Here is a 24,635-nt window from a genome sequence, read left to right on the forward strand (position 1 = left end):
TGACTCATGGACTCGGTCTGGCTTGGATCGGTCTTTAGTGGTCAGTGGACGGATGGACCGTGCACAACCAGGTTCAGACCTCAGGTCTGGACCTTGGACGTTTCATTCCCCTAACCAGCCAGTGCCTTCGTCTCTGAGCTTTGGGCTGGTCCTTGTCGGGCCTTGTTTTAGTGAGTTGATGTGAAATATCAGTACAACAAAATGGTAAACCACACCAAAATGGATCATGACGCACCAAAAAGTGCCGATATTTAGTGTTAGAACGTGTGTGTGTGCAGACACGCCCCCTCAGAAACAGTATAAATAAGACTGAGTGACTGGAACCTTTCATTTTGTGTTCGAGCTAGCCTGAAGAAGGAAAATAAATTCCGAAACGTCGCGATAAGGCTTGAACAGTCCACTTTAAGGCCTCCATCAGTGTGGTGTATGATGTAGAGAGCCACAGAAATTTTCTAGAAGGTTCCAAAAATTGTTTTCTCCATCCAGACGATGTTGAGATCTCTTGAAGTCACAGAAACGTATTCCTCCATCCAAAACGATGTTGAGTTGTGTATAGTTAAATTACTGATTACTCTCTTGGGGGTTTAGAACGATTTCCTCCATCCATACAGATGTCGAGTTTTTTCAAAGATGTACTGCACCACACAACACCTAACCTTAACACCCATTTTGTTGTGCAAACCTAGTGGAAATAACCACAAATATTTTAGCCCCATTTTGGATTTTTTTGCATTGACTCATGGACTCGGTCTGGCTTGGATCGGTCTTTAGTGGTCAGTGGACGGATGGACCGTGCACAACCAGGTTCAGACCTCAGGTCTGGACCTTGGACGTTTCATTCCCCTAACCAGCCAGTGCCTTCGTCTCTGAGCTTTGGGCTGGTCCTTGTCGGGCCTTGTTTTAGTGAGTTGATGTGAAATATCAGTACAACAAAATGGTAAACCACACCAAAATGGATCATGACGCACCAAAAAGTGCCGATATTTAGTGTTAGAACGTGTGTGTGTGCAGACACGCCCCCTCAGAAACAGTATAAATAAGACTGAGTGACTGGAACCTTTCATTTTGTGTTCGAGCTAGCCTGAAGAAGGAAAATAAATTCCGAAACGTCGCGATAAGGCTTGAACAGTCCACTTTAAGGCCTCCATCAGTGTGGTGTATGATGTAGAGAGCCACAGAAATTTTCTAGAAGGTTCCAAAAATTGTTTTCTCCATCCAGACGATGTTGAGATCTCTTGAAGTCACAGAAACGTATTCCTCCATCCAAAACGATGTTGAGTTGTGTATAGTTAAATTACTGATTACTCTCTTGGGGGTTTAGAACGATTTCCTCCATCCATACAGATGTCGAGTTTTTTCAAAGATGTACTGCACCACACAACACCTAACCTTAACACCCATTTTGTTGTGCAAACCTAGTGGAAATAACCACAAATATTTTAGCCCCATTTTGGATTTTTTTGCATTGACTCATGGACTCGGTCTGGCTTGGATCGGTCTTTAGTGGTCAGTGGACGGATGGACCGTGCACAACCAGGTTCAGACCTCAGGTCTGGACCTTGGACGTTTCATTCCCCTAACCAGCCAGTGCCTTCGTCTCTGAGCTTTGGGCTGGTCCTTGTCGGGCCTTGTTTTAGTGAGTTGATGTGAAATATCAGTACAACAAAATGGTAAACCACACCAAAATGGATCATGACGCACCAAAAAGTGCCGATATTTAGTGTTAGAACGTGTGTGTGTGCAGACACGCCCCCTCAGAAACAGTATAAATAAGACTGAGTGACTGGAACCTTTCATTTTGTGTTCGAGCTAGCCTGAAGAAGGAAAATAAATTCTGAAACGTCGCGATAAGGCTTGAACAGTCCACTTTAAGGCCTCCATCAGTGTGGTGTATGATGTAGAGAGCCACAGAAATTTTCTAGAAGGTTCCAAAAATTGTTTTCTCCATCCAGACGATGTTGAGATCTCTTGAAGTCACAGAAACGTATTCCTCCATCCAAAACGATGTTGAGTTGTGTATAGTTAAATTACTGATTACTCTCTTGGGGGTTTAGAACGATTTCCTCCATCCATACAGATGTCGAGTTTTTTCAAAGATGTACTGCACCACACAACACCTAACCTTAACACCCATTTTGTTGTGCAAACCTAGTGGAAATAACCACAAATATTTTAGCCCCATTTTGGATTTTTTTGCATTGACTCATGGACTCGGTCTGGCTTGGATCGGTCTTTAGTGGTCAGTGGACGGATGGACCGTGCACAACCAGGTTCAGACCTCAGGTCTGGACCTTGGACGTTTCATTCCCCTAACCAGCCAGTGCCTTCGTCTCTGAGCTTTGGGCTGGTCCTTGTCGGGCCTTGTTTTAGTGAGTTGATGTGAAATATCAGTACAACAAAATGGTAAACCACACCAAAATGGATCATGACGCACCAAAAAGTGCCGATATTTAGTGTTAGAACGTGTGTGTGTGCAGACACGCCCCCTCAGAAACAGTATAAATAAGACTGAGTGACTGGAACCTTTCATTTTGTGTTCGAGCTAGCCTGAAGAAGGAAAATAAATTCCGAAACGTCGCGATAAGGCTTGAACAGTCCACTTTAAGGCCTCCATCAGTGTGGTGTATGATGTAGAGAGCCACAGAAATTTTCTAGAAGGTTCCAAAAATTGTTTTCTCCATCCAGACGATGTTGAGATCTCTTGAAGTCACAGAAACGTATTCCTCCATCCAAAACGATGTTGAGTTGTGTATAGTTAAATTACTGATTACTCTCTTGGGGGTTTAGAACGATTTCCTCCATCCATACAGATGTCGAGTTTTTTCAAAGATGTACTGCACCACACAACACCTAACCTTAACACCCATTTTGTTGTGCAAACCTAGTGGAAATAACCACAAATATTTTAGCCCCATTTTGGATTTTTTTGCATTGACTCATGGACTCGGTCTGGCTTGGATCGGTCTTTAGTGGTCAGTGGACGGATGAACCGTGCACAACCAGGTTCAGACCTCAGGTCTGGACCTTGGACGTTTCATTCCCCTAACCAGCCAGTGCCTTCGTCTCTGAGCTTTGGGCTGGTCCTTGTCGGGCCTTGTTTTAGTGAGTTGATGTGAAATATCAGTACAACAAAATGGTAAACCACACCAAAATGGATCATGACGCACCAAAAAGTGCCGATATTTAGTGTTAGAACGTGTGTGTGTGCAGACACGCCCCCTCAGAAACAGTATAAATAAGACTGAGTGACTGGAACCTTTCATTTTGTGTTCGAGCTAGCCTGAAGAAGGAAAATAAATTCCGAAACGTCGCGATAAGGCTTGAACAGTCCACTTTAAGGCCTCCATCAGTGTGGTGTATGATGTAGAGAGCCACAGAAATTTTCTAGAAGGTTCCAAAAATTGTTTTCTCCATCCAGACGATGTTGAGATCTCTTGAAGTCACAGAAACGTATTCCTCCATCCAAAACGATGTTGAGTTGTGTATAGTTAAATTACTGATTACTCTCTTGGGGGTTTAGAACGATTTCCTCCATCCATACAGATGTCGAGTTTTTTCAAAGATGTACTGCACCACACAACACCTAACCTTAACACCCATTTTGTTGTGCAAACCTAGTGGAAATAACCACAAATATTTTAGCCCCATTTTGGATTTTTTTGCATTGACTCATGGACTCGGTCTGGCTTGGATCGGTCTTTAGTGGTCAGTGGACGGATGGACCGTGCACAACCAGGTTCAGACCTCAGGTCTGGACCTTGGACGTTTCATTCCCCTAACCTAACCTAACCGTGCACAACCAGGTTCAGACCTCAGGTCTGGACCTTGGACGTTTCATTCCCCTAACCAGCCAGTGCCTTCGTCTCTGAGCTTTGGGCTGGTCCTTGTCGGGCCTTGTTTTAGTGAGTTGATGTGAAATATCAGTACAACAAAATGGTAAATCACACCAAAATGGATCATGACGCACCAAAAAGTGCCGATATTGAGTGTTAGAACGTGTGTGTGTGCAGACACGCCCCCCTCAGAAACAGTATAAATAAGACTGAGTGACTGGAACCTTTCATTTTGTGTTTCGAGCTAGCCTGAAGAAGGAAAATAAATTCCGAAACGTCGCGATAAGGCTTGAACAGTCCACTTTAAGGCCTCCATCAGTGTTGTGTATGATGTAGAGAGCCACAGAAATTTTCTAGAAGGTTCCAAAAATTGTTTTCTCCATCCAGACGATGTTGAGATCTCTTGAAGTCACAGAAACGTATTCCTCCATCCAAAACGATGTTGAGTTGTGTATAATTAAATTACTGATTATTCTCTTGGGGGTTTAGAACGATTTCCTCCATCCATACAGATGTCGAGTTTTTTCAAAGATGTACTGCACCACACAACACCTAACCTTAACACCCATTTCGTTGTGCAAACCTAGTGGAAATAACCACAAATATTTTAGCCCCATTTTGGATTTTTTTGCATTGACTCATGGACTCGGTCTGGCTTGGATCGGTCTTTAGTGGTCAGTGGACGGATGGACCGTGCACAACCAGGTTCAGACCTCAGGTCTGGACCTTGGACGTTTCATTCCCCTAACCAGCCAGTGCCTTCGTCTCTGAGCTTTGGGCTGGTCCTTGTCGGGCCATGTTTTAGTGAGTTGATGTGAAATATCAGTACAACAAAATGGTAAATCACACCAAAATGGATCATGACGCACCAAAAAGTGCCGATATTGAGTGTTAGAACGTGTGTGTGTGCAGACACGCCCCCCTCAGAAACAGTATAAATAAGACTGAGTGACTGGAACCTTTCATTTTGTGTTCGAGCTAGCCTGAAGAAGGAAAATAAATTCCGAAACGTCGCGATAAGGCTTGAACAGTCCACTTTAAGGCCTCCATCAGTGTGGTGTATGATGTAGAGAGCCACAGAAATTTTCTAGAAGGTTCCAAAAATTGTTTTCTCCATCCAGACGATGTTGAGATCTCTTGAAGTCACAGAAACGTATTCCTCCATCCAAAACGATGTTGAGTTGTGTATAATTAAATTACTGATTACTCTCTTGGGGGTTTAGAACGATTTCCTCCATCCATACAGATGTCGAGTTTTTTCAAAGATGTACTGCACCACACAACACCTAACCTTAACACCCATTTCGTTGTGCAAACCTAGTGGAAATAACCACAAATATTTTAGCCCCATTTTGGATTTTTTTGCATTGACTCATGGACTCGGTCTGGCTTGGATCGGTCTTTAGTGGTCAGTGGACGGATGGACCGTGCACAACCAGGTTCAGACCTCAGGTCTGGACCTTGGACGTTTCATTCCCCTAACCAGCCAGTGCCTTCGTCTCTGAGCTTTGGGCTGGTCCTTGTCGGGCCTTGTTTTAGTGAGTTGATGTGAAATATCAGTACAACAAAATGGTAAATCACACCAAAATGGATCATGACGCACCAAAAAGTGCCGATATTGAGTGTTAGAACGTGTGTGTGTGCAGACACGCCCCCCTCAGAAACAGTATAAATAAGACTGAGTGACTGGAACCTTTCATTTTGTGTTCGAGCTAGCCTGAAGAAGGAAAATAAATTCCGAAACGTCGCGATAAGGCTTGAACAGTCCACTTTAAGGCCTCCATCAGTGTGGTGTATGATGTAGAGAGCCACAGAAATTTTCTAGAAGGTTCCAAAAATTGTTTTCTCCATCCAGACGATGTTGAGATCTCTTGAAGTCACAGAAACGTATTCCTCCATCCAAAACGATGTTGAGTTGTGTATAATTAAATTACTGATTACTCTCTTGGGGGTTTAGAACGATTTCCTCCATCCATACAGATGTCGAGTTTTTTCAAAGATGTACTGCACCACACAACACCTAACCTTAACACCCATTTCGTTGTGCAAACCTAGTGGAAATAACCACAAATATTTTAGCCCCATTTTGGATTTTTTTGCATTGACTCATGGACTCGGTCTGGCTTGGATCGGTCTTTAGTGGTCAGTGGACGGATGGACCGTGCACAACCAGGTTCAGACCTCAGGTCTGGACCTTGGACGTTTCATTCCCCTAACCAGCCAGTGCCTTCGTCTCTGAGCTTTGGGCTGGTCCTTGTCGGGCCTTGTTTTAGTGAGTTGATGTGAAATATCAGTACAACAAAATGGTAAATCACACCAAAATGGATCATGACGCACCAAAAAGTGCCGATATTGAGTGTTAGAACGTGTGTGTGTGCAGACACGCCCCCCTCAGAAACAGTATAAATAAGACTGAGTGACTGGAACCTTTCATTTTGTGTTCGAGCTAGCCTGAAGAAGGAAAATAAATTCCGAAACGTCGCGATAAGGCTTGAACAGTCCACTTTAAGGCCTCCATCAGTGTGGTGTATGATGTAGAGAGCCACAGAAATTTTCTAGAAGGTTCCAAAAATTGTTTTCTCCATCCAGACGATGTTGAGATCTCTTGAAGTCACAGAAACGTATTCCTCCATCCAAAACGATGTTGAGTTGTGTATAATTAAATTACTGATTACTCTCTTGGGGGTTTAGAACGATTTCCTCCATCCATACAGATGTCGAGTTTTTTCAAAGATGTACTGCACCACACAACACCTAACCTTAACACCCATTTCGTTGTGCAAACCTAGTGGAAATAACCACAAATATTTTAGCCCCATTTTGGATTTTTTTGCATTGACTCATGGACTCGGTCTGGCTTGGATCGGTCTTTAGTGGTCAGTGGACGGATGGACCGTGCACAACCAGGTTCAGACCTCAGGTCTGGACCTTGGACGTTTCATTCCCCTAACCTAACCTAACCGTGCACAACCAGGTTCAGACCTCAGGTCTGGACCTTGGACGTTTCATTCCCCTAACCAGCCAGTGCCTTCGTCTCTGAGCTTTGGGCTGGTCCTTGTCGGGCCTTGTTTTAGTGAGTTGATGTGAAATATCAGTACAACAAAATGGTAAATCACACCAAAATGGATCATGACGCACCAAAAAGTGCCGATATTGAGTGTTAGAACGTGTGTGTGTGCAGACACGCCCCCCTCAGAAACAGTATAAATAAGACTGAGTGACTGGAACCTTTCATTTTGTGTTTCGAGCTAGCCTGAAGAAGGAAAATAAATTCCGAAACGTCGCGATAAGGCTTGAACAGTCCACTTTAAGGCCTCCATCAGTGTTGTGTATGATGTAGAGAGCCACAGAAATTTTCTAGAAGGTTCCAAAAATTGTTTTCTCCATCCAGACGATGTTGAGATCTCTTGAAGTCACAGAAACGTATTCCTCCATCCAAAACGATGTTGAGTTGTGTATAATTAAATTACTGATTATTCTCTTGGGGGTTTAGAACGATTTCCTCCATCCATACAGATGTCGAGTTTTTTCAAAGATGTACTGCACCACACAACACCTAACCTTAACACCCATTTCGTTGTGCAAACCTAGTGGAAATAACCACAAATATTTTAGCCCCATTTTGGATTTTTTTGCATTGACTCATGGACTCGGTCTGGCTTGGATCGGTCTTTAGTGGTCAGTGGACGGATGGACCGTGCACAACCAGGTTCAGACCTCAGGTCTGGACCTTGGACGTTTCATTCCCCTAACCAGCCAGTGCCTTCGTCTCTGAGCTTTGGGCTGGTCCTTGTCGGGCCATGTTTTAGTGAGTTGATGTGAAATATCAGTACAACAAAATGGTAAATCACACCAAAATGGATCATGACGCACCAAAAAGTGCCGATATTGAGTGTTAGAACGTGTGTGTGTGCAGACACGCCCCCCTCAGAAACAGTATAAATAAGACTGAGTGACTGGAACCTTTCATTTTGTGTTCGAGCTAGCCTGAAGAAGGAAAATAAATTCCGAAACGTCGCGATAAGGCTTGAACAGTCCACTTTAAGGCCTCCATCAGTGTGGTGTATGATGTAGAGAGCCACAGAAATTTTCTAGAAGGTTCCAAAAATTGTTTTCTCCATCCAGACGATGTTGAGATCTCTTGAAGTCACAGAAACGTATTCCTCCATCCAAAACGATGTTGAGTTGTGTATAATTAAATTACTGATTACTCTCTTGGGGGTTTAGAACGATTTCCTCCATCCATACAGATGTCGAGTTTTTTCAAAGATGTACTGCACCACACAACACCTAACCTTAACACCCATTTCGTTGTGCAAACCTAGTGGAAATAACCACAAATATTTTAGCCCCATTTTGGATTTTTTTGCATTGACTCATGGACTCGGTCTGGCTTGGATCGGTCTTTAGTGGTCAGTGGACGGATGGACCGTGCACAACCAGGTTCAGACCTCAGGTCTGGACCTTGGACGTTTCATTCCCCTAACCAGCCAGTGCCTTCGTCTCTGAGCTTTGGGCTGGTCCTTGTCGGGCCTTGTTTTAGTGAGTTGATGTGAAATATCAGTACAACAAAATGGTAAATCACACCAAAATGGATCATGACGCACCAAAAAGTGCCGATATTGAGTGTTAGAACGTGTGTGTGTGCAGACACGCCCCCCTCAGAAACAGTATAAATAAGACTGAGTGACTGGAACCTTTCATTTTGTGTTCGAGCTAGCCTGAAGAAGGAAAATAAATTCCGAAACGTCGCGATAAGGCTTGAACAGTCCACTTTAAGGCCTCCATCAGTGTGGTGTATGATGTAGAGAGCCACAGAAATTTTCTAGAAGGTTCCAAAAATTGTTTTCTCCATCCAGACGATGTTGAGATCTCTTGAAGTCACAGAAACGTATTCCTCCATCCAAAACGATGTTGAGTTGTGTATAATTAAATTACTGATTACTCTCTTGGGGGTTTAGAACGATTTCCTCCATCCATACAGATGTCGAGTTTTTTCAAAGATGTACTGCACCACACAACACCTAACCTTAACACCCATTTCGTTGTGCAAACCTAGTGGAAATAACCACAAATATTTTAGCCCCATTTTGGATTTTTTTGCATTGACTCATGGACTCGGTCTGGCTTGGATCGGTCTTTAGTGGTCAGTGGACGGATGGACCGTGCACAACCAGGTTCAGACCTCAGGTCTGGACCTTGGACGTTTCATTCCCCTAACCAGCCAGTGCCTTCGTCTCTGAGCTTTGGGCTGGTCCTTGTCGGGCCTTGTTTTAGTGAGTTGATGTGAAATATCAGTACAACAAAATGGTAAATCACACCAAAATGGATCATGACGCACCAAAAAGTGCCGATATTGAGTGTTAGAACGTGTGTGTGTGCAGACACGCCCCCCTCAGAAACAGTATAAATAAGACTGAGTGACTGGAACCTTTCATTTTGTGTTCGAGCTAGCCTGAAGAAGGAAAATAAATTCCGAAACGTCGCGATAAGGCTTGAACAGTCCACTTTAAGGCCTCCATCAGTGTGGTGTATGATGTAGAGAGCCACAGAAATTTTCTAGAAGGTTCCAAAAATTGTTTTCTCCATCCAGACGATGTTGAGATCTCTTGAAGTCACAGAAACGTATTCCTCCATCCAAAACGATGTTGAGTTGTGTATAATTAAATTACTGATTACTCTCTTGGGGGTTTAGAACGATTTCCTCCATCCATACAGATGTCGAGTTTTTTCAAAGATGTACTGCACCACACAACACCTAACCTTAACACCCATTTCGTTGTGCAAACCTAGTGGAAATAACCACAAATATTTTAGCCCCATTTTGGATTTTTTTGCATTGACTCATGGACTCGGTCTGGCTTGGATCGGTCTTTAGTGGTCAGTGGACGGATGGACCGTGCACAACCAGGTTCAGACCTCAGGTCTGGACCTTGGACGTTTCATTCCCCTAACCAGCCAGTGCCTTCGTCTCTGAGCCTTGGGCTGGTCCTTGTCGGGCCTTGTTTTAGTGAGTTGATGTGAAATATCAGTACAACAAAATGGTAAATCACACCAAAATGGATCATGACGCACCAAAAAGTGCCGATATTGAGTGTTAGAACGTGTGTGTGTGCAGACACGCCCCCCTCAGAAACAGTATAAATAAGACTGAGTGACTGGAACCTTTCATTTTGTGTTCGAGCTAGCCTGAAGAAGGAAAATAAATTCCGAAACGTCGCGATAAGGCTTGAACAGTCCACTTTAAGGCCTCCATCAGTGTGGTGTATGATGTAGAGAGCCACAGAAATTTTCTAGAAGGTTCCAAAAATTGTTTTCTCCATCCAGACGATGTTGAGATCTCTTGAAGTCACAGAAACGTATTCCTCCATCCAAAACGATGTTGAGTTGTGTATAATTAAATTACTGATTACTCTCTTGGGGGTTTAGAACGATTTCCTCCATCCATACAGATGTCGAGTTTTTTCAAAGATGTACTGCACCACACAACACCTAACCTTAACACCCATTTCGTTGTGCAAACCTAGTGGAAATAACCACAAATATTTTAGCCCCATTTTGGATTTTTTTGCATTGACTCATGGACTCGGTCTGGCTTGGATCGGTCTTTAGTGGTCAGTGGACGGATGGACCGTGCACAACCAGGTTCAGACCTCAGGTCTGGACCTTGGACGTTTCATTCCCCTAACCAGCCAGTGCCTTCGTCTCTGAGCTTTGGGCTGGTCCTTGTCGGGCCTTGTTTTAGTGAGTTGATGTGAAATATCAGTACAACAAAATGGTAAATCACACCAAAATGGATCATGACGCACCAAAAAGTGCCGATATTGAGTGTTAGAACGTGTGTGTGTGCAGACACGCCCCCCTCAGAAACAGTATAAATAAGACAGAGTGACTGGAACCTTTCATTTTGTGTTCGAGCTAGCCTGAAGAAGGAAAATAAATTCCGAAACGTCGCGATAAGGCTTGAACAGTCCACTTTAAGGCCTCCATCAGTGTGGTGTATGATGTAGAGAGCCACAGAAATTTTCTAGAAGGTTCCAAAAATTGTTTTCTCCATCCAGACGATGTTGAGATCTCTTGAAGTCACAGAAACGTATTCCTCCATCCAAAACGATGTTGAGTTGTGTATAATTAAATTACTGATTACTCTCTTGGGGGTTTAGAACGATTTCCTCCATCCATACAGATGTCGAGTTTTTTCAAAGATGTACTGCACCACACAACACCTAACCTTAACACCCATTTCGTTGTGCAAACCTAGTGGAAATAACCACAAATATTTTAGCCCCATTTTGGATTTTTTTGCATTGATTCATGGACTCGGTCTGGCTTGGATCGGTCTTTAGTGGTCAGTGGACGGATGGACCGTGCACAACCAGGTTCAGACCTCAGGTCTGGACCTTGGACGTTTCATTCCCCTAACCAGCCAGTGCCTTCGTCTCTGAGCTTTGGGCTGGTCCTTGTCGGGCCTTGTTTTAGTGAGTTGATGTGAAATATCAGTACAACAAAATGGTAAACCACACCAAAATGGATCATGACGCACCAAAAAGTGCCGATATTTAGTGTTAGAACGTGTGTGTGTGCAGACACGCCCCCTCAGAAACAGTATAAATAAGACTGAGTGACTGGAACCTTTCATTTTGTGTTCGAGCTAGCCTGAAGAAGGAAAATAAATTCCGAAACGTCGCGATAAGGCTTGAACAGTCCACTTTAAGGCCTCCATCAGTGTGGTGTATGATGTAGAGAGCCACAGAAATTTTCTAGAAGGTTCCAAAAATTGTTTTCTCCATCCAGACGATGTTGAGATCTCTTGAAGTCACAGAAACGTATTCCTCCATCCAAAACGATGTTGAGTTGTGTATAGTTAAATTACTGATTACTCTCTTGGGGGTTTAGAACGATTTCCTCCATCCATACAGATGTCGAGTTTTTTCAAAGATGTACTGCACCACACAACACCTAACCTTAACACCCATTTTGTTGTGCAAACCTAGTGGAAATAACCACAAATATTTTAGCCCCATTTTGGATTTTTTTGCATTGACTCATGGACTCGGTCTGGCTTGGATCGGTCTTTAGTGGTCAGTGGACGGATGGACCGTGCACAACCAGGTTCAGACCTCAGGTCTGGACCTTGGACGTTTCATTCCCCTAACCTAACCTAACCGTGCACAACCAGGTTCAGACCTCAGGTCTGGACCTTGGACGTTTCATTCCCCTAACCAGCCAGTGCCTTCGTCTCTGAGCTTTGGGCTGGTCCTTGTCGGGCCTTGTTTTAGTGAGTTGATGTGAAATATCAGTACAACAAAATGGTAAATCACACCAAAATGGATCATGACGCACCAAAAAGTGCCGATATTGAGTGTTAGAACGTGTGTGTGTGCAGACACGCCCCCCTCAGAAACAGTATAAATAAGACTGAGTGACTGGAACCTTTCATTTTGTGTTTCGAGCTAGCCTGAAGAAGGAAAATAAATTCCGAAACGTCGCGATAAGGCTTGAACAGTCCACTTTAAGGCCTCCATCAGTGTTGTGTATGATGTAGAGAGCCACAGAAATTTTCTAGAAGGTTCCAAAAATTGTTTTCTCCATCCAGACGATGTTGAGATCTCTTGAAGTCACAGAAACGTATTCCTCCATCCAAAACGATGTTGAGTTGTGTATAATTAAATTACTGATTATTCTCTTGGGGGTTTAGAACGATTTCCTCCATCCATACAGATGTCGAGTTTTTTCAAAGATGTACTGCACCACACAACACCTAACCTTAACACCCATTTCGTTGTGCAAACCTAGTGGAAATAACCACAAATATTTTAGCCCCATTTTGGATTTTTTTGCATTGACTCATGGACTCGGTCTGGCTTGGATCGGTCTTTAGTGGTCAGTGGACGGATGGACCGTGCACAACCAGGTTCAGACCTCAGGTCTGGACCTTGGACGTTTCATTCCCCTAACCAGCCAGTGCCTTCGTCTCTGAGCTTTGGGCTGGTCCTTGTCGGGCCATGTTTTAGTGAGTTGATGTGAAATATCAGTACAACAAAATGGTAAATCACACCAAAATGGATCATGACGCACCAAAAAGTGCCGATATTGAGTGTTAGAACGTGTGTGTGTGCAGACACGCCCCCCTCAGAAACAGTATAAATAAGACTGAGTGACTGGAACCTTTCATTTTGTGTTCGAGCTAGCCTGAAGAAGGAAAATAAATTCCGAAACGTCGCGATAAGGCTTGAACAGTCCACTTTAAGGCCTCCATCAGTGTGGTGTATGATGTAGAGAGCCACAGAAATTTTCTAGAAGGTTCCAAAAATTGTTTTCTCCATCCAGACGATGTTGAGATCTCTTGAAGTCACAGAAACGTATTCCTCCATCCAAAACGATGTTGAGTTGTGTATAATTAAATTACTGATTACTCTCTTGGGGGTTTAGAACGATTTCCTCCATCCATACAGATGTCGAGTTTTTTCAAAGATGTACTGCACCACACAACACCTAACCTTAACACCCATTTCGTTGTGCAAACCTAGTGGAAATAACCAAAAATATTTTAGCCCCATTTTGGATTTTTTTGCATTGACTCATGGACTCGGTCTGGCTTGGATCGGTCTTTAGTGGTCAGTGGACGGATGGACCGTGCACAACCAGGTTCAGACCTCAGGTCTGGACCTTGGACGTTTCATTCCCCTAACCAGCCAGTGCCTTCGTCTCTGAGCTTTGGGCTGGTCCTTGTCGGGCCTTGTTTTAGTGAGTTGATGTGAAATATCAGTACAACAAAATGGTAAATCACACCAAAATGGATCATGACGCACCAAAAAGTGCCGATATTGAGTGTTAGAACGTGTGTGTGTGCAGACACGCCCCCCTCAGAAACAGTATAAATAAGACTGAGTGACTGGAACCTTTCATTTTGTGTTCGAGCTAGCCTGAAGAAGGAAAATAAATTCCGAAACGTCGCGATAAGGCTTGAACAGTCCACTTTAAGGCCTCCATCAGTGTGGTGTATGATGTAGAGAGCCACAGAAATTTTCTAGAAGGTTCCAAAAATTGTTTTCTCCATCCAGACGATGTTGAGATCTCTTGAAGTCACAGAAACGTATTCCTCCATCCAAAACGATGTTGAGTTGTGTATAATTAAATTACTGATTACTCTCTTGGGGGTTTAGAACGATTTCCTCCATCCATACAGATGTCGAGTTTTTTCAAAGATGTACTGCACCACACAACACCTAACCTTAACACCCATTTCGTTGTGCAAACCTAGTGGAAATAACCACAAATATTTTAGCCCCATTTTGGATTTTTTTGCATTGACTCATGGACTCGGTCTGGCTTGGATCGGTCTTTAGTGGTCAGTGGACGGATGGACCGTGCACAACCAGGTTCAGACCTCAGGTCTGGACCTTGGACGTTTCATTCCCCTAACCAGCCAGTGCCTTCGTCTCTGAGCTTTGGGCTGGTCCTTGTCGGGCCTTGTTTTAGTGAGTTGATGTGAAATATCAGTACAACAAAATGGTAAATCACACCAAAATGGATCATGACGCACCAAAAAGTGCCGATATTGAGTGTTAGAACGTGTGTGTGTGCAGACACGCCCCCCTCAGAAACAGTATAAATAAGACTGAGTGACTGGAACCTTTCATTTTGTGTTCGAGCTAGCCTGAAGAAGGAAAATAAATTCCGAAACGTCGCGATAAGGCTTGAACAGTCCACTTTAAGGCCTCCATCAGTGTGGTGTATGATGTAGAGAGCCACAGAAATTTTCTAGAAGGTTCCAAAAATTGTTTTCTCCATCCAGACGATGTTGAGATCTCTTGAAGTCACAGAAACGTATTCCTCCATCCAAAACGATGTTGAGTTGTGTATAATTAAATTACTGATTACTCTCTTGGGGGTTTAGAACGATTTCCTCCATCCATACAGATGTCGAGTTTTTTCAAAGATGTACTGCACCACACAACACCTAACCTTAACACCCATTTCGTTGTGCAAACCTAGTGGAAATAACCACAAATATTTTAGCCCCATTTTGGATTTTTTTGCATTGACTCATGGACTCGGTCTGGCTTGGATCGGTCTTTAGTGGTCAGTGGACGGATGGACCGTGCACAACCAGGTTCAGACCTCAGGTCTGGACCTTGGACGTTTCATTCCCCTAACCAGCCAGTGCCTTCGTCTCTGAGCTTTGGGCTGGTCCTTGTCGGGCCTTGTTTTAGTGAGTTGATGTGAAATATCAGTACAACAAAATGGTAAATCACACCAAAATGGATCATGACGCACCAAAAAGTGCCGATATTGAGTGTTAGAACGTGTGTGTGTGCAGACACGCCCCCCTCAGAAACAGTATAAATAAGACTGAGTGACTGGAACCTTTCATTTTGTGTTCGAGCTAGCCTGAAGAAGGAAAATAAATTCCGAAACGTCGCGATAAGGCTTGAACAGTCCACTTTAAGGCCTCCATCAGTGTGGTGTATGATGTAGAGAGCCACAGAAATTTTCTAGAAGGTTCCAAAAATTGTTTTCTCCATCCAGACGATGTTGAGATCTCTTGAAGTCACAGAAACGTATTCCTCCATCCAAAACGATGTTGAGTTGTGTATAATTAAATTACTGATTACTCTCTTGGGGGTTTAGAACGATTTCCTCCATCCATACAGATGTCGAGTTTTTTCAAAGATGTACTGCACCACACAACACCTAACCTTAACACCCATTTCGTTGTGCAAACCTAGTGGAAATAACCACAAATATTTTAGCCCCATTTTGGATTTTTTTGCATTGACTCATGGACTCGGTCTGGCTTGGATCGGTCTTTAGTGGTCAGTGGACGGATGGACCGTGCACAACCAGGTTCAGACCTCAGGTCTGGACCTTGGACGTTTCATTCCCCTAACCAGCCAGTGCCTTCGTCTCTGAGCTTTGGGCTGGTCCTTGTCGGGCCTTGTTTTAGTGAGTTGATGTGAAATATCAGTACAACAAAATGGTAAATCACACCAAAATGGATCATGACGCACCAAAAAGTGCCGATATTGAGTGTTAGAACGTGTGTGTGTGCAGACACGCCCCCCTCAGAAACAGTATAAATAAGACAGAGTGACTGGAACCTTTCATTTTGTGTTCGAGCTAGCCTGAAGAAGGAAAATAAATTCCGAAACGTCGCGATAAGGCTTGAACAGTCCACTTTAAGGCCTCCATCAGTGTGGTGTATGATGTAGAGAGCCACAGAAATTTTCTAGAAGGTTCCAAAAATTGTTTTCTCCATCCAGACGATGTTGAGATCTCTTGAAGTCACAGAAACGTATTCCTCCATCCAAAACGATGTTGAGTTGTGTATAATTAAATTACTGATTACTCTCTTGGGGGTTTAGAACGATTTCCTCCATCCATACAGATGTCGAGTTTTTTCAAAGATGTACTGCACCACACAACACCTAACCTTAACACCCATTTCGTTGTGCAAACCTAGTGGAAATAACCACAAATATTTTAGCCCCATTTTGGATTTTTTTGCATTGACTCATGGACTCGGTCTGGCTTGGATCGGTCTTTAGTGGTCAGTGGACGGATGGACCGTGCACAACCAGGTTCAGACCTCAGGTCTGGACCTTGGACGTTTCATTCCCCTAACCAGCCAGTGCCTTCGTCTCTGAGCTTTGGGCTGGTCCTTGTCGGGCCTTGTTTTAGTGAGTTGATGTGAAATATCAGTACAACAAAATGGTAAATCACACCAAAATGGATCATGACGCACCAAAAAGTGCCGATATTGAGTGTTAGAACGTGTGTGTGTGCAGACACGCCCCCCTCAGAAACAGTATAAATAAGACTGAGTGACTGGAACCTTTCATTTTGTGTTCGAGCTAGCCTGAAGAAGGAAAATAAATTCCGAAACGTCGCGATAAGGCTTGAACAGTCCACTTTAAGGCCTCCATCAGTGTGGTGTATGATGTAGAGAGCCACAGAAATTTTCTAGAAGGTTCCAAAAATTGTTTTCTCCATCCAGACGATGTTGAGATCTCTTGAAGTCACAGAAACGTATTCCTCCATCCAAAACGATGTTGAGTTGTGTATAATTAAATTACTGATTACTCTCTTGGGGGTTTAGAACGATTTCCTCCATCCATACAGATGTCGAGTTTTTTCAAAGATGTACTGCACCACACAACACCTAACCTTAACACCCATTTCGTTGTGCAAACCTAGTGGAAATAACCACAAATATTTTAGCCCCATTTTGGATTTTTTTGCATTGACTCATGGACTCGGTCTGGCTTGGATCGGTCTTTAGTGGTCAGTGGACGGATGGACCGTGCACAACCAGGTTCAGACCTCAGGTCTGGACCTTGGACGTTTCATTCCCCTAACCAGCCAGTGCCTTCGTCTCTGAGCTTTGGGCTGGTCCTTGTCGGGCCTTGTTTTAGTGAGTTGATGTGAAATATCAGTACAACAAAATGGTAAATCACACCAAAATGGATCATGACGCACCAAAAAGTGCCGATATTGAGTGTTAGAACGTGTGTGTGTGCAGACACGCCCCCCTCAGAAACAGTATAAATAAGACTGAGTGACTGGAACCTTTCATTTTGTGTTCGAGCTAGCCTGAAGAAGGAAAATAAATTCCGAAACGTCGCGATAAGGCTTGAACAGTCCACTTTAAGGCCTCCATCAGTGTGGTGTATGATGTAGAGAGCCACAGAAATTTTCTAGAAGGTTCCAAAAATTGTTTTCTCCATCCAGACGATGTTGAGATCTCTTGAAGTCACAGAAACGTATTCCTCCATCCAAAACGATGTTGAGTTGTGTATAATTAAATTACTGATTACTCTCTTGGGGGTTTAGAACAATTTCCTCCATCCATACAGATGTCGAGTTTTTTCAAAGATGTACTGCACCACACAACACCTAACCTTAACACCCATTTCGTTGTGCAAACCTAGTGGAAATAACCACAAATATTTTAGCCCCATTTTGGATTTTTTTGCATTGACTCATGGACTCGGTCTGGCTTGGATCGGTCTTTAGTGGTCAGTGGACGGATGGACCGTGCACAACCAGGTTCAGACCTCAGGTCTGGACCTTGGACGTTTCATTCCCCTAACCAGCCAGTGCCTTCGTCTCTGAGCTTTGGGCTGGTCCTTGTCGGGCCTTGTTTTAGTGAGTTGATGTGAAATATCAGTACAACAAAATGGTAAATCACACCAAAATGGATCATGACGCACCAAAAAGTGCCGATATTGAGTGTTAGAACGTGTGTGTGTGTGCAGACACGCCCCCCTCAGAAACAGTATAAATAAGACTGAGTGACTGGAACCTTTCATTTTGTGTTCGAGCTAGCCTGAAGAAGGAAAATAAATTCCGAAACGTCGCGATAAGGCTTGAACAGTCCACTTTAAGGCCTCCATCAGTGTGGTGTATGATGTAGAGAGCCACAGAAATTTTCTAGAAGGTTCCAAAAATTGTTTTCTCCATCCAGACGATGTTGAGATCTCTTGAAGTCACAGAAACGTATTCCTCCATCCAAAACGATGTTGAGTTGTGTATAATTAAATTACTGATTACTCTCTTGGGGGTTTAGAACGATTTCCTCCATCCATACAGATGTCGAGTTTTTTCAAAGATGTACTGCACCACACAACACCTAACCTTAACACCCATTTCGTTGTGCAAACCTAGTGGAAATAACCACAAATATTTTAGCCCCATTTTGGATTTTTTTGCATTGATTCATGGACTCGGTCTGGCTTGGATCGGTCTTTAGTGGTCAGTGGACGGATGGACCGTGCACAACCAGGTTCAGACCTCAGGTCTGGACCTTGGACGTTTCATTCCCCTAACCAGCCAGTGCCTTCGTCTCTGAGCTTTGGGCTGGTCCTTGTCGGGCCTTGTTTTAGTGAGTTGATGTGAAATATCAGTACAACAAAATGGTAAATCACACCAAAATGGATCATGACGCACCAAAAAGTGCCGATATTGAGTGTTAGAACGTGTGTGTGTGCAGACACGCCCCCCTCAGAAACAGTATAAATAAGACTGAGTGACTGGAACCTTTCCTTTTGTGTTCGAGCTAGCCTGAAGAAGGAAAATAAATTCCGAAACGTCGCGATAAGGCTTGAACAGTCCACTTTAAGGCCTCCATCAGTGTGGTGTATGATGTAGAGAGCCACAGAAATTTTCTAGAAGGTTCCAAAAATTGTTTTCTCCATCCAGACGATGTTGAGATCTCTTGAAGTCACAGAAACGTATTCCTCCATCCAAAACGATGTTGAGTTGTGTATAATTAAATTACTGATTACTCTCTTGGGGGTTTAGAACGATTTCCTCCATCCATACAGATGTCGAGTTTTTTTCAAAGATGTACTGCACCACACAACACCTAACCTTAACACCCATTTCGTTGTGCAAACCTAGTGGAAATAACCACAAATATTTTAGCCCCATTTTGGATTTTTTTGCATTGACTCATGGACTCGGTCTGGCTTGGATCGGTCTTTAGTGGTCAGTGGACGGATGGACCGTGCACAACCAGGTTCAGACCTCAGGTCTGGACCTTGGACGTTTCATTCCCCTAACCAGCCAGTGCCTTCGTCTCTGAGCTTTGGGCTGGTCCTTGTCGGGCCTTGTTTTATTGAGTTGATGTGAAATATCAGTACAACAAAATGGTAAATCACACCAAAATGGATCATGACGCACCAAAAAGTGCCGATATTGAGTGTTAGAACGTGTGTGTGTGCAGACACGCCCCCCTCAGAAACAGTATAAATAAGACTGAGTGACTGGAACCTTTCATTTTGTGTTCGAGCTAGCCTGAAGAAGGAAAATAAATTCCGAAACGTCGCGATAAGGCTTGAACAGTCCACTTTAAGGCCTCCATCAGTGTGGTGTATGATGTAGAGAGCCACAGAAATTTTCTAGAAGGTTCCAAAAATTGTTTTCTCCATCCAGACGATGTTGAGATCTCTTGAAGTCACAGAAACGTATTCCTCCATCCAAAACGATGTTGAGTTGTGTATAATTAAATTACTGATTACTCTCTTGGGGGTTTAGAACGATTTCCTCCATCCATACAGATGTCGAGTTTTTTCAAAGATGTACTGCACCACACAACACCTAACCTTAACACCCATTTCGTTGTGCAAACCTAGTGGAAATAACCACAAATATTTTAGCCCCATTTTGGATTTTTTTGCATTGACTCATGGACTCGGTCTGGCTTGGATCGGTCTTTAGTGGTCAGTGGACGGATGGACCGTGCATAACCAGGTTCAGACCTCAGGTCTGGACCTTGGACGTTTCATTCCCCTAACCCTGGCAGGCGAGAATTCTACGACTGAAACACCAATGCTCTATTTCTGCAAGAATTCTACGAATTTATGTGGAAAATGCATCTCTTCAACTGGGTAATATCGACCAATGCTAAAGCTGAACAACTGACAGACAAACTGATCAAGTTCCATGGGTATTTGATGAACTGATATGAGCAAAAGTGTCTCTGAGCAAAGGGGAGTGGGGGAGGTCAATATCAAAAGTGAGAGGCGTTAACTTCTGTGGCCACCAGCTCCCTTAAGAACCACAGGGCACCTCAGCCTCCTGGACTGCACCAGATTTGTCAGTTCTTGCTGGGAGTCATTACCCTGCTCTTCCAACAAGCCACTGTCCAACTGTGACCTTGTAGCGCTGTCTTGGGGATCTTACATTACTTACCTTGCAGTTTATTCCACTTTCATGCAGGTCAGCATTGACCCTGGACAATTTTCTTCTGGTGTTTTTTAGAGACAACAAACAGGTCAGTTTACTCTCACTGGTTTCTTTAAGCATGACCTTTCTTGCCTGCAGCCTTTTTATTGCCTTCAGGAGTTTTTCACAGGTGCATGAGCCATAATTGCTTGTACTTCGTTGAACAAGCATGGAAAAGCATTGTCTAGAGTGCTTCCACTAGTTCCCTGTAAAACACTGATAAGTTGCCCACTTCTAAAGTAGCAAGATACACTGCTTTGCTTCTGCTGGGAATCGAACCTGGGTCTCCTGCAAGGGAAACAACAACTCTGACATTCAGCCACCAGTGAGTGAAGCTGCGCTGTACTCGTGGCTCTGGGGACAGCTGCCGCTTATGAAGAACGACTAACATGGCCTTAAAAACACGACCTCTGCTGCATTGGCAGGGAATCGGACCCGGGTCTCCCGCGTGGCAGGCGAGAATTCTACCACTGAACCACCAATGCTCTATTTCTGCCTGAATTCTACGAATTTATGTGGAAAATGCATCTCTTCAACTGGGTAATATCGACCAATGCTAAAGCTGAACAACTGACAGACAAACTGATCAAGTTCCATGGGTATTTGATGAACTGATATGAGCAAAAGTGTCTCTGAGCAAAGGGGAGTGGGGGAGGTCAATATCAAAAGTGAGAGGCGTTAACTTCTGTGGCCACCAGCTCCCTTAAGAACCACAGGGCACCTCAGCCTCCTGGACTGCACCAGATTTGTCAGTTCTTGCTGGGAGTCATTACCCTGCTCTTCCAACAAGCCACTGTCCAACTGTGACCTTGTAGCGCTGTCTTGGGGATCTTACATTACTTACCTTGCAGTTTATTCCACTTTCATGCAGATCAGCATTGACCCCCTGGACATTTTTCTTCTGGTGTTTTTTAGAGACAACAAACAGGTCAGTTTACTCTCATTGGTTTCTTTAAGCCTGACCTTTCTTGCCTGCAGCCTTTTTATTGCCTTCAGGAGTTTTTCACAGGTGCATGAGCCATAATTGCTTGTACTTCGTTGAACAAGCATGGAAAAGCATTGTCTAGAGTGCTTCCACTAGTTCCCTGTAAAACACTGATAAGTTGCCCACTTCTAAAGTAGCAAGATACACTGCTTTGCTTCTGCTGGGAATCGAACCTGGGTCTCCTGCAAGGGAAACAACAACTCTGACATTCAGCCACCAGTGAGTGAAGCTGCGCTGTACTCGTGGCTCTGGGGACAGCTGCCGCTTATGAAGAACGACTAACATGGCCTTAAAAACACGACCTCTGCTGCATTGGCGGGGAATCGGACCCGTGTCTCCCGCGTGGCAGGCGAGAATTCTACCACTGAACCACCAATGCTCTATTTCTGCCTGAATTCTACGAATTTATGTGGAAAATGCATCTCTTCAACTGGGTAATATCGACCAATGCTAAAGCTGAACAACTGACAGACAAACTGATCAAGTTCCATGGGTATTTGATGAACTGATATGAGCAAAAGTGTCTCTGAGCAAAGGGGAGTGGGGGAGGTCAATATCAAAAGTGAGAGGCGTTAACTTCTGTGGCCACCAGCTCCCTTAAGAACCACAGGGCACCTCAGCCTCCTGGACTGCACCAGATTTGTCAGTTCTTGCTGGGAGTCATTACCCTGCTCTTCCAACAAGCCACTGTCCAACTGTGACCTTGTAGCGCTGTCTTGGGGATCTTACATTACTTACCTTGCAGTTTATTCCACTTTCATGCAGATCAGCATTGACCCCCTGGACATTTTTCTTCTGGTGTTTTTTAGAGACAACAAACAGGTCAGTTTACTCTCATTGGTTTCTTTAAGCCTGACCTTTCTTGCCTGCAGCCTTTTTATTGCCTTCAGGAGTTTTTCACAGGTGCATGAGCCATAATTGCTTGTACTTCGTTGAACAAGCATGGAAAAGCATTGTCTAGAGTGCTTCCACTAGTTCCCTGTAAAACACTGATAAGTTGCCCACTTCTAAAGTAGCAAGATACACTGCTTAGCTTTTGCTGGGAATAGAACCTGGGTCTCCTGTGCGGGAAACAACAACTCTGACATTCAACCACCAGTGAGTGAAGCTGCGCTGTGCTCGTGGCTCTGGGGACAGCTGCCGCTTATGAAGAACGACTAACATGGCCTTAAAAACACGACCTTTGCTGCATTGGCCGGGAATCGGACCCGGGTCTCCCGCGTGGCAGGCGAGAATTCTACCACTGAACCACCAATGCTCTATTTCTGCAAGAATTCTACGAATTTATGTGGAAAATGCATCTCTTCAACTGGGTAATATCGACCAATGCTAAAGCTGAACAACTGACAGACAAACTGATCAAGTTCCATTGGTATTTGATGAACTGATATGAGCAAAAGTGTCTCTGAGCAAAGGGGAGTGGGGGAGGTCAATATCAAAAGTGAGAGGCGTTAACTTCTGTGGCCACCAGCTCCCTTAAGAACCACAGGGCACCTCAGCCTCCTGGACTGCACCAGATTTGACAGTTCTTGCTGGGAGTCATTACCCTGCTCTTCCAACAAGCCACTGTCCAACTGTGACCTTGTAGCGCTGTCTTGGGGATCTTACATTACTTACCTTGCAGTTTATTCCACTTTCATGCAGGTCAGCATTGACCCTGGACATTTTTCTTCTGGTGTTTTTTAGAGACAACAAACAGGTCAGTTTACTCTCATTGGTTTCTTTAAGCATGACCTTTCTTGCCTGCAGCCTTTTTATTGCCTTCAGGAGTTTTTAACAGGTGCATGAGCCATAATTGCTTGTACTTCGTTGAACAAGCATGGAAAAGCATTGTCTAGAGTGCTTCCACTAGTTCCCTGTAAAACACTGATAAGTTGCCCACTTCTAAAGTAGCAAGATACACTGCTTTGCTTCTGCTGGGAATCGAACCTGGGTCTCCTGCGCGGGAAACAACAACTCTGACATTCAGCCACCAGTGAGTGAAGCTGCGCTGTACTCGTGGCCCTGGGGACAGATGCCGCTTATGAAGAACGACTAACATGGCCTTAAAAACACGACCTTTGCTGCATTGGCCGGGAATCGGACCCGGGTCTCCCGCGTGGCAGGCGAGAATTCTACCACTGAACCACCAATGCTCTATTTCTGCAAGAATTCTACGAATTTATGTGGAAAATGCATCTCTTCAACTGGGTAATATCGACCAATGCTAAAGCTGAACAACTGACAGACAAACTGATCAAGTTCCATTGGTATTTGATGAACTGATATGAGCAAAAGTGTCTCTGAGCAAAGGGGAGTGGGGGAGGTCAATATCAAAAGTGAGAGGCGTTAACTTCTGTGGCCACCAGCTCCCTTAAGAACCACAGGGCACCTCAGCCTCCTGGACTGCACCAGATTTGTCAGTTCTTGCTGGGAGTCATTACCCTGCTCTTCCAACAAGCCACTGTCCAACTGTGACCTTGTAGCGCTGTCTTGGGGATCTTACATTACTTACCTTGCAGTTTATTCCACTTTCATGCAGGTCAGCATTGACCCTGGACATTTTTCTTCTGGTGTTTTTTAGAGACAACAAACAGGTCAGTTTACTCTCATTGGTTTCTTTAAGCATGACCTTTCTTGCCTGCAGCCTTTTTATTGCCTTCAGGAGTTTTTCACAGGTGCATGAGCCATAATTGCTTGTACTTCGTTGAACAAGCATGGAAAAGCATTGTCTAGAGTGCTTCCACTAGTTCCCTGTAAAACACTGATAAGTTGCCCACTTCTAAAGTAGCAAGATACACTGCTTTGCTTCTGCTGGGAATTGAACCTGGGTCTCCTGCGCGGGAAACAACAACTCTGACATTCAGCCACCAGTGAGAGAAGCTGCGCTGTGTTCGTGGCTCTGGGGACAGCTGCCGCTTATGAGGAACGACTAACATGGCCTTAAAAACACGACCTCTGCTGCATTGGCCGGGAATCGGACCCGGGTCTCCCGCGTGGCAGGCGAGAATTCTACCACTGAACCACCAATGCTCTATTTCTGCAAGAATTCTACGAATTTATGTGGAAAATGCATCTCTTCAACTGGGTAATATCGACCAATGCTA

At 44.1% G+C, this 24,635-nt stretch overlaps 1 long non-coding RNA gene and 3 other non-coding genes across 5 annotated transcripts; all 4 read right to left on the reverse strand.

Moving 5' to 3' along the window:
- Positions 1–3,934: 3,934 nt before the first annotated feature.
- On the reverse strand, positions 3,935–11,994 carry LOC127978720 (uncharacterized). Of its 2 annotated transcripts, none has more exons than XR_008158623.1 (3): positions 11,824–11,994; positions 10,733–11,090; positions 3,935–4,057 (listed from the first exon to the last, which is right to left on the reverse strand). It is a non-coding gene; the product is annotated as an uncharacterized LOC127978720 (long non-coding RNA). The 2 variants fall into 2 exon arrangements; XR_008158624.1 differs by lacking the exon at positions 3,935–4,057 and adding an exon at positions 6,951–7,061.
- A 10,742-nt stretch (positions 11,995–22,736) lies between these two features.
- trnag-gcc (transfer RNA glycine (anticodon GCC)) lies at positions 22,737–22,807 on the reverse strand. Its single transcript has one exon. It is a non-coding gene; the product is annotated as a tRNA-Gly (tRNA).
- An 806-nt stretch (positions 22,808–23,613) lies between these two features.
- trnag-gcc (transfer RNA glycine (anticodon GCC)) lies at positions 23,614–23,684 on the reverse strand. The gene has a single exon. It is a non-coding gene; the product is annotated as a tRNA-Gly (tRNA).
- Positions 23,685–24,490: 806 nt separating this feature from the next.
- On the reverse strand, positions 24,491–24,561 carry trnag-gcc (transfer RNA glycine (anticodon GCC)). Its single transcript has one exon. It is a non-coding gene; the product is annotated as a tRNA-Gly (tRNA).
- Positions 24,562–24,635: the final 74 nt, after the last annotated feature.

Source organism: Carassius gibelio, chromosome B19 (genome assembly GCF_023724105.1).
Source record: "Carassius gibelio isolate Cgi1373 ecotype wild population from Czech Republic chromosome B19, carGib1.2-hapl.c, whole genome shotgun sequence".
Classification (NCBI taxonomy): Eukaryota; Metazoa; Chordata; class Actinopteri; order Cypriniformes; family Cyprinidae; genus Carassius; species Carassius gibelio.